Source organism: Phalacrocorax aristotelis, chromosome 2, assembly GCF_949628215.1.
Source record: "Phalacrocorax aristotelis chromosome 2, bGulAri2.1, whole genome shotgun sequence".
Classification (NCBI taxonomy): domain Eukaryota; kingdom Metazoa; phylum Chordata; class Aves; order Suliformes; family Phalacrocoracidae; genus Phalacrocorax; species Phalacrocorax aristotelis.
The window spans coordinates 60,296,559-60,311,607 of NC_134277.1; the positions used below are offsets into that span (position 1 = coordinate 60,296,559).

General features: G+C 38.0%; 1 protein-coding gene across 1 annotated transcript in view; it reads left to right on the forward strand.

Moving 5' to 3' along the window:
• CNTNAP2 (contactin associated protein 2) overlaps window positions 1-15,049 on the forward strand; it is a 1,177,124-nt gene that overhangs the window by 692,264 nt on the left and 469,811 nt on the right. The window lies entirely within an intron of this gene.

The following is a 15,049-nucleotide window of genomic DNA, read 5'->3' on the forward strand; positions in this document are numbered from 1 at the left end:
TCAATCCATGTTAGTTTTATTCAAGAGTATAATGTTAAATTAAGAAATTAACTATAGTTACTTGAGTATCCATGAGGTTTAGCTTCACTACTTTGTATTTTCATTAAGGAAACATATTTAGAATCTTCCTTGAGTGCACTTTCTACTTTCTTAGAAGCTACATGGAGTGTTTTCAGTAGACATGACAACTCTCCAGCTTCGTCTGTGAAAGCACTTCGACATTTTTTCTTCAATACTTAATGGGACATTGACAAAAAGTCTGTTCTGCTCAATTTTGGTCACTAAGTGAAGGAACCAAAATTCGGAGTACAGTGGGTAAAAGAAGCAGCATTTCTACCTGCCCCTAATTGGGTGTCTTACAGACATGATATAAATAACACTGATTTTTAAAATTACAAAGTATGCTACCACTGCTAAAATGCAGTGACTAAAGTAATATATTTTGCAATGGCATCAAGTTATTAATTTTTCCTTACTAATTTAGTGACTGAAGGGGATTATCCTTTAAAACCTATTGCTTTAAAGAGCAAGTACCATGTGGAGCCAGAAAAAGGAAACTAACAACTCTTGTTTGGTTGCTTTGTTACTTTGGCTGTCTGTTAGTAATGATGCTTTTAGATGGTTAAACTACAAAGCATCTTCGGCATATTCAGCCGTGTGAAGTATTTGGGCTAAACCCCAAACCATGTTTATCTAGTTTGGTTTCATTAAAACCTTTCATTAAAAGAACAACACTCAGTCTGTTTAATTTCAAGGCATGTGAATCTCTTCTTAACACAAATTATTTTCATTGGAGAGGGGTGGTTAGTACATGTTTTTTCCAGCATTTTGGTGGGGGGATGAGATGAAACTCAGTAATCTCTGTGAGTTTCACTCTGAGACAAGTTTTCTTTAGAGAAGTCCTGTATGTGGACATAAGCAAACAGAAGCTTAAAGATACTCATACAGTCCAGTGTAAATTAACCTTTTGAATTTTATATATAATCATCTTGTTCCTCAAAAACTTGGATAGGCCTGAAATGTAGTGTGAGTAAGAGAGGCTGTTAACTGAACTTACATGATGACGTACTTGACGTAGAGTTGGAACAATATAATTTTTAGGAACTGAAAAGAAGAAACTAAGTGGAAATTGCACTTCCATTTTGTAAAACTTTGTAGAGGAAAATCTTTCTGTTAATGTATTTCCTAGCTTTTCCATGACACCAGATGCAGTGCTGCAGAAGGTTTGGTGAATTGCAGTGTCTTAGTTTCATTTTAGTCTATCACCTTTATTGCCTTGTGTATCATCTTATCTAACATCACAAGGTGTTAAATGATGTCGCTTGTACCTGGGAGTGACAGTATATACACCTAGGGATCAAAATGCTCAAAACATTTAGCACAGCGTATGCTGCCTCTGGAATTTTCTATGTGAAAATACCCAATTTAGCTCTGAATAAAGCAGCAAAAGAAAAATCCACACCTGGCACTCTTCATCTCTGCTGATCCCAAGTGGCAGGCTAAACAGGAAAAAACCCCTTCTGTTCTCTGTTCTCCCCCACTCTCCTCCTACCCCCACCATTGAACATAGGGTTTTAATTGTCACATTACAAAATGCAGGAACAGAACGATGACAGTTTCTTACTTACTCAAGATACCTAATGATATTGGTGAGTTAGCCAGGTTGTGCATTAATTCCCACTGCGCTCATATATGGGCAGCTGAGTATGATCCAATAACACCAAAATATTTTCAACTCTGTAGGTGCTAGAAGTATGATATGTTGAAGATTAGGTGGCCTAGTTGAAGGCTTTGCAGACTGTGAATGAACAGGTATTTTTTCATTTGCTGGCTATGCTGTAAAATCTTCATTATGCCACTTCATGTCTCTGCCTCTAACTTTCCCAGTGATGTCGGTTATTCTTGATTTATTTTCTAAGTTTTCTGGGAACAAAGTGATCTTTAACAGAAGATGCTAGTGTTAGTCTGAGTTCTCTAAATGATTTTTAAGGTATTTCTATTCTAGTTTGAATTTAGTCTTTATAAACACTAATTTATTACTATTAGTAATAGTAGTAGTATTTACTATTTAACAGGATACTGCCTGCCTCTGGTGTATTCTGATGGACACAGCACCTGGCATAATGGCACATGACTGGGTGTTGCAGATGCAGCCAGCATTGCTCACATGGCAATAAGTACTAATGCATCTTCCTTGTGCAGGTATCAGATAGGAGACACACAGTAGGAGTATGTGGTCACTGCCATGGTGGAAGGAGATCACTAGCTGAGTCTCAACAGAATTCTGTACTGAACATTTTTACATGTTTGGTAAAAAAGAATTGAGAAGTTGAGTGAATAACGAGACCGTAAAGTGTGCTTTCAGTATTGTCACATTCTGGGTAGTGAAGTCATTCAGAAACTAACAGTGAAGAATTCCAGAAGGATCTTAAAAGGCTGATGAAATAATAAACAGATAAAATTTGATATAGAGGAAAGTTTAATGATGCACAAAAAAGCAATCTGAACCTTACAAATTAATTCATGGGCTCTAAGCTGACTTGCCATTTAGGAGTGAGTTCTTGGGGTTATGGTAGAAAATGTCAAATCAGAACTCTGTAGTGGTTAAAAAAGTAGTTGACATGATTAATTGGGAAAGGCATAGACAACAAATTAGAGAACAGCATTGCATAAAGCTGTAGAATACCTTTATCTTCAAAATAGAAGGTGACATGATCAGAGTCATGGTGCACCTTCTGTACAAGGAGAAACAAAAATGGACTAAGGCTGGAAAATGTAAATGATACTATAGATCTCTAAAATCAGAAGTGTCAGGGTGAAGAGGAGTTGGTTGTTGTCTCTTTCAGTACAAGAAGTAGGAGACGTCACATGAAATTAGCAGGGTTTTACCTCAAAACTCAGAAAAGGGGGCAATCCATTCATATGTTGTGTAGTCAAGCTATGGCACTCCATGCCATGAGATGCTGGGGGTGATAAAATGTGACCAAAAAGCAATTGCATTTTTTCCTTTTATTCACACTGAGAGCTATTAAAAACAGGCAGCACCTCTGACTCAGGAATTTTCTGATTAACTTTCTGAAGGTCAAGAGAGTGTTATGGAAAAGTATCATTGTGCAGCTAGGCACTGCCAAAAAGAGGTTTTTAGGATGGATAGACTTGTATGATGTTTCTTGCCTATGTAAAAACTTGAATGGACAAAAGCCAAATGCTTCTGTCCTGTGAGCTTACTGGAAATGGTGTGAAGGTGGTATGTTCACAGTCAAGAATGTTCTAATATTTCTTTCTCAGAGGCAATCTTACAGTCTAAACCACACTATGTGCTAAATGTGTTAAGTCAGTTTTCACTCAGTTTGTAACATTAGCAGAGCAAAAATGCATCTTTTCAGAGTATTTTAAAAGGAAACTCATGTTTGCATCAATAAAATAAGTAAGTTGAATGTGATAAGATTTTAAGTGTTCTTTCAGTCCTCTTTTGTAAGATTCCAGAGGACAATTATTTTTTCCTCCTAAGGGACAAGTCTAATATATGAGCTCTGTCATGGCTCATTTCTGGGACATCGAAAATGCCATTTTAAAAAGTTTTATATGACTGAGAAGAAAGTCTGATAACAGAAAAATAAACATATCCCTGTGGTTTATGCTTTGTGTGTATAGCTAAAATTTCCACTACTGTCAACAGATTTAAAGATGCCAAGTATTTCATAACATGGATTGCATGCAATAGACTTTACTTAAAACGTATGAATTAAATAGAAAGGTCCAGATCATGCCATCTGGTGCACGGTACTTATCCAAGTGAGAAAGTTCCAGATAAGTACGAGATTAGGCCAAATGGCTCAAAGTACTAAAAATATATTTTTCTTTAAATAAGCAGCACGTCAAACACTGAGAGTTTTGTATACTTATGGAAATACAGAGGTGGAGAAAGAATCTGAGGGATTCCTGAGTGAGCAACTCTTGCAGAAGTCATGCTATATAAAGGCAGGGTTTGTAGTCCTTGCGCTCCTCCAGGGCTTTTTTCTAGGCAAAACCACATAAAGATAGCAATATGTAAACATTATCCAGGTACTACAGTTTTTATTTTCTGTTTCATCACTGAGAGACCCTGCAGAACCTCAGGTCTGTTGCCCCAGCTGGCCATGAATGCATCAGTATGGTGTTGCACCATGGCTACATACTGCTTGGAGTCTGTCAGCTGCTTGAGCTTTTCTCTTCATCTCTGAAGGCTATGCCCCCCAGGAATAAAACATTTGGGCATTCTAAAATTTCTGTAGTTTCTGACACTTTTCCAGTATCTTGTTACCTGTCAGCGTGTATATCTCTCCTGAGCAAGTAGTCTTCATACTTCATCAGGCTTTGGGGTTTACAGGTACCAGTTTGAGAGTTAAGTATACTTTTGGCATTTATGTAGTCACTTTTTGTACTCACGTAGCATTCTGCACCATGATTTCCACAGTGTATCTATATATTGTATGAAGAAACACAAGCTGTTTTCTTTTGATCCTGCCATCTCACCTTCAGCTCCACATCCCATATTTTAGGACAAAAATACTATGGAGGAATCATAATAAAACAGTAAGAAACCTGTTTTCATGCTATCTGGCAAGGCATTAGACATCAGCTGCATGGGGTTTGGACTGAAAAACACATGTGCCTGGCTTTTGTCCTACATAAGGTTGTTGCATGAGTTTTAGCATAGCAGCAGATGTGCTACCCTGCAAGTAGTCAGGCTGGGGAACTAGCGGTAACCTACCTGTGTCAGCACAGAGCTCAGCGTGGTCTAAACATTTGCTTATTTATGTAAGACAAAAGGCAGATAGGGAGCTTACTGCTAAAGGCACCTGACTTCCATGTTGCTGTAGTTTGGCTGCTACTCTTACAGGTGCTAGCTTATATATAGCAGTAATAGGAGTGTAGATTAGCTTTGTGTCTCTGAATATGGTTCGGTGATTCCAGATGAAGACCATCGCTTTCAACCTCCTCACTCTAGTTTTGATGGGATTTCTTGCACAAACAAGCACTTTAAAATGCCCTTGGAGGATTTCTGGGGAAGGAAGTCTGTCAGACCTGTTTACCTGATTTACCTGACCTGGACTCAGACAAACTAATAGGATGGGCAAAACCATTCTTCTGGAACCCTGAAACGTACTGCAGTTGTCAGTTTAATTCTTCTCAGTGTCCATGTTTTTAAAGTCCTTCATCTGTCACACTACTGGAGATGGCTATTGGCTTTGGGTACCAGACAGAAAGTATTCTACTCTTAAGAAAATTCTCTTAGTACAGCTGTGCTCTGACTGGTGTCCTGCTCTGCTCATCTTTCATAAATAAGCAAACGTCATGTCAGCTTCCTGGTTTTGCCGCTGTAAGAAAGCCAGTTCATACAGGCTGGACAGAGACACTTCGATGTGTACGCAGAAATTCTGTGGTGTTAAAACTGTTTCTCTTTTGAAGTGCGTCTTTTGAAGGTAGAATAAAATCCTTGGATTCACAGCTTTAAAATAAGCCCGAGTGAGTAGAAAACATGTGAATGTGCGTACTTCTTAATGAAGGAAAGGTTGGTAATGAAGAATGAGCAAATTACTATATTGTGTGGGTAGTAATCATTTTCATCATATTGCAAAATTATGTCTTACATTTTATTTTGGAGAAATCACACTTTTCTCCTTTAGATGTTAAATATTAAAATGGGGTAAAAAATCATTAATTTATGTGAGGATTAATTTATGTGATGGAAATTGAATCGTTTTTGGATGTGCAAGTATTTGTAGCTACCTCCAAAATAATTGGGGTCACAGTTAATGCAATTCCTTAGATCACCCTGTGCAGACTACCATCCACAGGAATGCAAAATAATGACCTGAGCAAATTATCTCCATTAATGCCTTTTGGAGATGTGATGTGCATTACCAAAGTCTGGAAAATAGATTTCTCTCTCAGAACAGCACCCTTGATGGAGGAAATTAAGACTTTTTTTTTCCAGACAGAAAGCTAGCAATACACTAGCATGCACTTCAAACAATTCGTTTGTGACCGATAAAAGTATGACTAAATTCTGTGTAATAAGACATTCAGATGTTGCTACGTAAGTACTGAGGAGTGACTAACCTAGTAGTATTATTACGTAATATTGATATGACAACAAACCACTTAGTGAATAGTTTTGGCATAGAAGGAAATTCTTAATTAATGGTGACAAGAGCAAGTCAATGTATACCTAAGTATGCGAGTCCGTAGGTATCCATGACTCTTATTTCCATGTGAATGGCTGGTTACTGTATGTTGCTTTTGTTGGTCTTCTGATTGTTAACACTTGTGCACATGCTAACCTATGCCATCCATACTACTCATTGACATATAAAGCCTCTTAACACCAAGAATCAGTACATAGCTCTATTTTTCAATTGCCTTTTTAAATCACTTTCCATAGCAAAGTTTAGTCAGCTGTGTGCTATTACCCCAGCTGTGATAACATGTGTCTCTGACTATAAGAACTCATTAGTTAAGAGGGGGTGGGGGTTGGTGGTGGCAACAACAACTGGGATTTGAGTTTCTTGGCAAGGATATTTTTCTGATTCAGAAAGCTGTTTGCAAATGAGTGGCTAAAATGAGGCTAGCCATTTGTTTTGTGACATTATTGACATTTCTGGACAAATGCCCTGTCAAAGGCGTTCTTACAATCTATGCAACCTTTAACATAACCAGAGCTTAGAAGGCCCTGTTCTTTTCTGCTTTTCTCAGCAAAGCCATTCACTTCCTTTCCTTTCACTTCTCTTTCCTTTTTCCTGCAAACTCTCTCTTCTGTTACCAGAAGGGGTCTTCATTCTGTCCTTTTATGTAAATTCTGAACCGTAGGTGAGGAACAAGGCTTCAATATCTGTCTGTTAGGTGAAAAGCACTTCATATAAAAAACATCAGAATCACTTGTATTCATTTTGGTTTTAGAGAAGGTTAACTTTCCTGCATTTCTCAGCGAGCTCTCATGCAGCAGTATCACTTGTTGGAATTTAATAGTTTGTTTTGAATGCACAATAGCCTGGTCTTTCACCTGTTTGTTAGCCCTGTAGCACATTCCTATAAGTGAGTGTTATGACAATCAGTGTTCAAGGACATACTATACACAGTATTTCATGTTGAAATGTGAGTCAGCATCCCTAAACCTTTAAATGTTATTGAATACATTTGTTAAACTGCCATCTCTGCAGAGACCTTAATTGAAAATGATGCCATTAGAACAATTGTGCTTCTCTGTAATTCATCAAGAAACTGAATTCTGTATATGGTAAAAGGAGGGACTACTTACACAATAACAATAAGCCTAAGAGAAGTCTGAACAGTATTACAAACTTATACCCTTCTGTGTCCTTAAAATGGAAAGGAAAGATGGACTGGAAGAGCTACTAGTTATGAAACAGCTATGACCTAATTATGCTATATACTTTTTATGAAGTAGAGATGTAAATACACAAGGTGTCTTTTTCAGAAGAGCTCTGTATTGTAAACTTATTTTTCTATTTTAATGGTAAAATATTTTGCTGCAAATAAGACATTTCACTACCATATTTCTTATTTTTAAGTTAAAAAATAATTATTAAATTTAATTCTAGAGATAAATTAACAGAAACAAAAACCTCAGATTTTTCCAGCAGAAGCAGAACTGTGAAACCAGACTGGTTATGGACTATAGTTCTCCGTGCCAGCATAGGTCAGGTGCTCCTCATTTCTTTAATGGCCTCACTTTTATGGTATTGTCATAGCTCCCACTTCTGTATTTTCAATTTAGGTTCTAAATTGCACTAAGAGAATTCAAAAGTGTTCTTGTATGGGGAGGAAAAGGGGAAATGAACAAGAATGTTTGTTGAGCTTTCCACTGAAACAAAAAACCCTAAAATTTGCTTGAAGAGATGATTCAAATAGCTGTGGTTAGCTCTAGTGATCACTTACTCTAACTCAATAGTGAAGTATATGCTGACATATTTGAGGAGTAAAGAATATTATACACAAGTTGATATCAAGACATGGGTCACATTTAGATTTATTTTAAAGGCTGTAACTGTGAAAGGCTCACTCAGTGTGATTTCTGGATGTTTTAGCTTTAAAGTTACAGACTTCAGTATTGTTTTGGCTTATATTCAGTGGTCAGTGTGTCTTGTTCCTTTGTGCTAATAACAAGCTAACAGAAAATGAAAATTAATTAAACTATATTCGGAGCAGCTATTTAACATTCTAATAATGTGCTGAAAGGCAGCTGGAAATCCTGTTGCTCGTAAAACACTAAAAATAAAAGAATAATGTTTAATTTCTATTGATAAAATCCATGAAAGGTTTGTATAGCTGATTGAATAACAGTCTCCAATCCCTAACCAACCAGTTTGACCTCAATCATTGTGTAAAAATAAAAATAAAAAAGGAGCTATAATAAAGCCAAGAGCTCAGTTAGGATAGTATAGATAATATGTGCATACATTACAATAGAATAATAATTCCAGTTCAGCATTTTTCTAACACAGTGTAGAGCAAAATTTTTATTGAGAGATAATCTGAAATCTTCCTTTCCTAGGTGATTTCCTTAACATAGTTGTGAAGGCTCCAGTAAGTCTTTACTTAAGGGTAAACCTGTGATCCCTGAAAAACTTAATATATGAAATATTGACTTAAGGTAAGGAGAGTTCTGTGGCCAGACTTGATCTAGAGTTGTGTCCAACCTTTCTTTATGTAACTCTGTTCCTTAGATTGTCTATAATTTATTAGAAATTAAAATATGTAGGTCAAATGGAATCAGGTGGAGATTTTAAATAATTCATTTTTTAACAAAAAAAATCATGTTATTTAGCTTTTATATGCAAGGAAGTTAAAGAAAAGTGCTTGAGGTTTTTATTGATAAATGTCCCTTTCCAGCAGGTCTTAAGGGCAATCAGATCACTACACTGGGCTGCTAAATCAGCTTACTGTCTTTAAAACTTTGCAGAAATATTTTCTGGATGATTTTCACTTCAGCTAAACACCATCATGAGATGAAATTATATCGATATCAGAGAACACTTAGTTGTTGCTGTGTTTGCTGAAATTTACTGGCCTAATAGTTTCCTATCACTGTGTTTTAAAATATTTCTGTGACTGTTAGCAGTTTTTATTTGTTTAATGTATTATTCCTTGCCTTTCAAAAAAATGGTGAGAATGACAGCAGAATTGTCTCTTACTGTCTGAAGTACTGAATATAGTGTCATGATTTACTAAATTTTTCCTCATGGACTTGAAATTAGACATTTAGGAAGAAACTAGTAAAACAGACTTTTTCTGCCAAGAGAGCTGAGGATGAAACCTCATTTTTCCACTTTTTGAGTGGCTTTAGGCAAGATACAAACTGGTATCACTGTATGCTCAATCATAACCAATATTTTGCCAATTACAAATGCATCCACTCCTCTTTTAATTCGTACTGTCCTGTGTCAGTTTGAACAGTTTTAGCTGATTTTCCCTCTCAGTTTTACTGATAAGCAGTGAATAAATCTTTCCTAGTATCTCCTTAACAAATTCTATAGGGCCAGTTTTGGACTTGCTAATTAATGCCACATGCTATTCCTGTTCAATATATGGAGAGAAAATAGATCCTTCAGTTTCCTTCAGTGTATTACAAATACTTTTAAATTAATCCTAGAATCACTGAGGCTGGAAGGGGCCTCTGGAGACTGTCTAACCCTCCCTGCTCACAGCAGGGACAGTTAGAGCACGCTGTTCAGGATCATGGCTAACCATGTTTTGAATATGTACAAGGATGGAGATGCCATCTGGGCAGCCTGTCCCAGTGTTTGACCACCCTCACAGAAAAAAGGTTTTTCGTAGTTTTAAAGGGAATTTTCTGCATTTCAATTTGTACCCATTGCCTCTTGTTCTGTCACTGGTTGTGGCGGGGGGCAGAACTGAGACGAGACCGTTATTCTGGTCATTACACCCTCCCAACAGGTACTTGTACACATTGATAAGATCTTCCTTGAGCCACCTCTTCCTGAAGCTAAACAATGCCAACTCTTACAGGCTCTCCTCATCAGCAGCTCCAGTCTTTTAATCATCTCAGTGGTCCTTTGCTGAATCCACTCCAGTTTGTCCATGGTTTTTTTCTTTTTTGGACTGCACAGCTAAGAACTGGACCCAGCACTCCAGTTGTGGTCTCACTACTGCTTAATAGGGCGAGAAGATCACCCTGACTTCTTGGCAGTGCTCCTTCTAAGGCAGCCCTGGAAGCTGTTGTCCATCCTTTCTGCAAGGGCATATTGCTTGTTCAGGTTCAGTCTGGCAGGACTCTCAGGGTCTCTTCTGCAAAGTTGCTTTGCAGCTGGTCAGCTGAAGAATGTGTTGGTGCATGGGGTTATTCTCCAGATTTGGGACTCTGCATTTCCCTTTGTTGAACTTCATGAGGTACCTGTCAGCCCATTTCTCCAGCTTGTTGAGGCCTTTCTGAATGGCAGCATGACCATCTGGTGTGTCAAACACTCCTCCCAGTTCCGTATCATCTGTAAACTTGCTGAGGGTGCACCCTGTCCCATCAGTCAGGTCATTAGTGATGATGTTCAGCAGTACTGGCTTCAGTATTGACTCCTGTGGTATTCCACTAGTTACTGACTGCAAGCTGGACTTCATGCTACTGATCACAACCCTTTGAGCCCAGTAGTTAAACAATTATCAGTTCACCTCACTGTCCACTTATCTTCATCTGTTTGTCTGTAATGATGTACTGGGAGACTCAAAAGCCTTACTAAAGTCAAGAAAAACAACATCTAGTGCTCTTTCTCCATCCACTGAGCCAGTCATTCTGTTGTGGAAGGCTATGTGGTTGGCCAAGCATGATTCACCCTTTGTTATTCCATACTGACCACTCCTAACCACCTTCTTATTCTTCATATGTTTGGAAACAGTTGGCAGGGTTATCTGCTCTATCACCTTCCTAGGGATTAAGATGGGGCTGACTGGCCTGTCATTCTCCTGTTCCTTCTTCTTGCCCTTCCTGTAGGCAGGAATGACATTTGATTTGGTCTGATCCTCAAGAACCTCTCCTTTTCTAAAGTCTTCCATTTTCTAGAGTCTTCCTTTTGCTGCTTGTGTATTTGTAGAAGCTTTTCTTGTTGTCCTTCATGATCCTTGCCAGATTCAACTCCATATGGGCTTTGGCTTTCCTAGCCCTGTACCTGCAAACCTGACATGTGTCTGTATTCCTCCTGGGTCACCTGCCCCTGCTTCAACCTCTTGTATACTTCCTTTCATGTTTGAGTTTTGCTAGCGGCTCCTTGTTGATACATGCAGGCGTCCTACTACCTGTGCTTGACTTCCTGCATGTGGGGATAGACCATTCTTGAGCTTGAGGTTGTGATCCCTGAAGACAGTTCTCCTGGATCCCTTTCTTCTCCTGGACTGTATCCCATGGGATTCTTCATAGTATACTGGTCTGTTTTCCTCAAGTCTACATTTGTCATCTTGCCTTTTTCCTTATTCTTTCTTCACAGGATCCTGAACTCTGCCATCTCATGGTTGCTTCAGGCAAGTCTGTCCCCGGCCTTCACATCCCTGACCAGTTAGTTCTTCCTTGTTTATGTCGGGTCCAGCAGAATGCCTCCCCTAGTCAGCTCCTTGATCACTGGTGTTAGGAAGCTATTGTCAATGCACCCCAGAAGCAATGAACTTAAAAACCTGGATCGCTTTTGCTGTGCTGTGTAGTGCCTCCAGTGGATATCAGGGTAGCTGAAGTCCCCCATGAGGACCAAAACATGTAAACGTGAGGCTTCTTCTGGATGTCTGAAGTAGGCCTCTGCTACTTCTTCCTTATCAGGTGGGCTGTGGAAGACACCCACAACAATGTCACTCATGTTTGTGTTCCTTTTCGCTTGACCCATAAGTTCTCAGCTGGCTTATCCATCCCAAGGCACAGCTCCATGATTCCTGTTGCTGTCTCACGTACGGGACAGGTATGCCTCCTTGCTCTCCTGACATGCCCTTCTTAAAGACCCTGTATCTATCCAATGTAGCGTTCCAGTTGTATGAGCTATCATACCACATCTCTGTGATCCCAGTGAGTTTGAGAGAGATCCCATGATCCCTGCAACTACACATCCACCTCAAATTCCTCCTGTTTATTCCCCTCCTTGCACGCATTAGTTTGCAGGCACTTCAGATGGGCACCCAGTCATGCTGGTCTCCCAAAAAAAGTGTGAGACCTTTAGGTATATCAGCCTAAATATCTCATCATTTGTCTGTCTGTCAACTGAAAGTCCATTGAATATGTTTTTAAAATGGTCATTACTGTTAAGGTTATTGATGGTAAGATCCTTGACAATTTGAATAAATGTTTGAAAACCCCAAAGCTTATCTGTATTCATTAAACTATTTTAAATCTGGCTAAAATCTGACTCAGAAAAAAGCTTCATGCATGATTTCTCAGGATTCCGAAAATGGTCTCCCATCTGCTTCTAACCAATACCAGAGGGTTTATGTGATTTTGAAGTAAAACCATTAAATGTATTTCTGTTAGCACAATAGTGATCCTGGGCTTACTTTAAAGGTTTTAGACTTCTAGCAGATCTTTCACCAAGCATGGACTGAGTTCATGATGAAATCCAAAACATGGAGAAGGCCTTGTGGTTTTGAGTGTTGCTGCAAACATTAATTCAGCATTAGTTGGGGTACTTGTTAACAGAGCAGGTTGTTTCTTTGTTGTTAGTCTAGTGAGTGAGTATAAATAGCAGTGCCAAGACAAAGTAGCACAGTAAAGAAATGGTCCCTTAACTGTAACAGTTTTGAACTGCTTGCTAGTGGTTGCTATCATTTAGCTGGTTAAAGCATTTGTAATAGGAAAATATCTCCTAGTAAAATAATGACAATGGATTACAAAATAATGGGGTTTTGAAGCTTTTGTGACTTTGTTCTGCTGGGTATTAGTATCTAATTCTATACCTGCTTCAGTTTGAAAAAAATTTGCGACGGAGTCGATCAGAAACTTTGGTCCAGTGTTACAAATTCCTTCCTATTTGCAACAGCTAAAAATAATGGCAAATGGACAGAGTGCTTCATGCGCGCAACTAATTGGAAGAGCAATGATTTCAGTTAGAATTCTTGGCCTGTATATATAACTCTTCCAAAGGGGCAGAACGAATTTGTGTGTGAGAAACATAATGTGTCTGTACATTCTTTCAGATATAAACCCGGGTTTTGGTGACTTCAGTTAATGTTTATTGTATGTGGGAAAACAAAGGAGGCAGAAAGACCAGGTTGAAGTAGGATTTTGATCTCTCTCTTAGTAGGTATTCCCCTAAAGATTTAACAGTAATTTACCATCCTACTTTGGTAATAAGATATTGTTATCAAACTTTCTGTAATACAATAAGGCGAACAGTACTAATGAGTGCTATTATGTATTTCTCAGCCAAAGAAGTTTGACTTCAAATACAGAAAACTGGGGTTTGCTTCAAATCTAGTAAATAAGATAGTAGCACTAGCAACAAATTCATTCTCAGTGTGTATTGATGTAATCAGGTATGCAGAACTGAATAAACATAAATCAAAAATGTATAAATAGAATATATACAAATATTCTATGAATATATAAGTAGATTAATGTGGCCAGATAGAGATGAAAATATGGTGATAAATGGTTGAAGTATTTTTTTCTAGTTTTTCAAACTTATGCTTGATGCAGTCAGAATCTCATTATTAATTTTAAAGCTTGGATTTCAATTGTATATTTCTTCTGCAAAGGCAAGGGAGGGGGTTAAATATTCCTATCCTTCTGTCATCATTGCTGTCACTAAAGTAATCTGGAGTATGGTCCTAAGAATTGTATAAAAAGGAATATATTTGGAGGCCTCGCTCACAGAAGTAGCACCTAGTTGTATGCCATTAACTAGTGAAATTGGCGATTGGATGAGCTATAAGGCCCTGTTCATGATAACTAACAGTGACAGAATCAAGCAACTGATATCTGCAGGTTTACAGAAAGAGCAAAGGTGAAAACTGAGCATTCTTTATTGTAAAATAATAAATTAGATAGTACATGTAGGATTTTATAATGAGAAACATTTCAGTAAATAGTGTTCCTCAAAGGAGACAGACATAATGACATACTAATGTTTGTATTTACAATGTCTTAATAATTTGGAATATTCATGCTAATATTCAGTATTTCTTCCATTGCCAAATTTTGGACTCAAGGTTTTACTTTGCTATTTGTCATTGCTGATTGATCCATTTCACCACTGGACTATGCTGGCTTAGATCAGCTGAATATGCATCTTTTCAGGCATTCTAAATCCAAAACTTGCATTACAGAGTTCAATTCAGTCTTAAAATTGTAGAGTAATTTTGTTGGAAGGGGCCTCTGGAGGTCCTGTGGTCTAATCCTTCTGGCTCATAGCAGAGTCAAATTCAAAGTTAAATCACGTGTGGGATTTATTTACATATGGGTTTGTTTGTTTGTTTGTTTATGGTATGATGGGTCTAAAGCCCAACATAAGCCTTTGTTTCCAACACAGCAATGCTGCTACTGCTTTTCTTATTTCGTGGTCTTTTCCTGCACTGATGCTGCAGAATGAATACTATAATGAGAGTAAAATGCAAATAGCGATCCTGAGCAGTCCAGCTGTTTGCACTCTCCTTAGAGTGCTCCAGAATCAACCGGCACTGTCTTTCCAGAAAGGCATTGTTGACATTAAACCGCTAACAACCTGTTTCTGAAATCCTTGGAGTCAGTAAAACCTTTGCCTAGTAGAGGGCTTTAGGCTTTGGCTTCTGTGCAAAACTTTGTTGGTGAGAAGTTTAAAGATTCCACTGAAAACTGCTTATTCAGAGTAACATCTCTAGATTTTGCATTTAATTTACTTGAAGTAATTCTCATTTGAGTGGCTCAGTTCGGTCATTGCAAGAGCAATTCCCTCCTCTGTTTCTAAAGCGAGGAACATTCCCCTGCAGATTTTCAATTTTCAAAGGCATAGAACTTGTGAAGAAAACATTATAGATTCAGTTAAATAGTAAACAGAATAATCTGCCTGGCTCCTGGTTTTTTATTATA